We start from the raw sequence: 1,319 nt of genomic DNA, 5'->3' as shown, positions 1-1,319 counted from the left end.
GGCAAACAGGCATATAAATGTTGCTAAACATCATTAAACCTCAGAGAAATGCAAATCAGAACTACAATAAGATATTATCTCAACCCAGTTAAAATGTCTTATATCCAAAAGACAGATAATAACAAGTGCTGATGAGGATGTGGAGAAAATTTTAGTGCACTCTTGGTGGGAATGTAAATTAGTATAACCACTATAAAAAAGTTTGAAGTTTCCTCAAAAAACTAACAATTGAGCCACCACAGCTACAATGTAACCCAACGATCCCAGTGCTGGGCCTTGACTTAAAAGAAAGAAAATCACCTTGTTGCTGCACTGTTTACAATAGCTAAGATTTAAAAGCAAACTGTCTACAACTGAATGAATGTATAAAAAAAAGTAGTACATATATACGATGGAGTAGTATTCAGCCATAAAAATGAGATTTTGTCTTTTACAAAAACGTGGATAAAAGAGAAGAGTATGTTGAATGAAATAAACCAGGCACAGAAAGATAAACACTGTGTGTTCTCACTTTTTCGTGGGATGGAAGAATTAAAACAACTGAATTCACGGACCTAGAGAGCAGAAGGATGGTTTTCAGAAGCTAAGAAAGACAGCGGAGGCTGGGGGAAAGGTGGGGACTGTTAATGGGTACAAGAAAAAAATAGAATAAATAAGACCTATTATTTGATAGCACAACGAGATGACTCTGGTCAATAATAATATAATTGTACATTTTAAACTAGCTAAGAAAGAATAATCAGATTTTAACCCAAAGAATAAATGCTTGAGTGGGTGGGTATCCCATTCTCTATGATGTGATTATTATGCATTGCAAGACCGCATCAAAACATCTCATGAACCCCATAAGTATACACACCTACTATGTACCTTCAAAAATTACAAATTAAATAAAGTAAATAAAATAAAACTATTTAAAAATAAAATATCATAACATTAACTAGGCCCAGAAATATAAGATTTTAATGAAATAAAAATGCCTATATAATAATCAAAAAGTGAGAAGAAAGTCACACTTTACTTCCATTTTTGTTTCTAATCTATCTTTTATCTAGTTTCCAGTTGTAGAATTTTCTTTCTTTCATTTCTAATTAAATTTTATTTTATTTTATTTTTTTTATTATACTTTAACTTTTACGGTACATGCACACAACGTGCAGGTTTGTTACACATGTATACATGTGCCATGTTGGTGTGCTGCACCCAGTAACTCGCCATTTAACATTAGTTATATCTCCAAATTCTGTCTGTCCCCCCTCACCCCACCCCACAACAGGCCCCCATGTGTGATGTTCCCCTTCCTGTGTCCATGTGTTTTC

Source organism: Pan paniscus, chromosome Y, assembly GCF_029289425.2.
Source record: "Pan paniscus chromosome Y, NHGRI_mPanPan1-v2.0_pri, whole genome shotgun sequence".
In the NCBI taxonomy this organism is placed as follows: Eukaryota; Metazoa; Chordata; class Mammalia; order Primates; family Hominidae; genus Pan; species Pan paniscus.
This window is presented reverse-complemented; position numbering follows the sequence as displayed.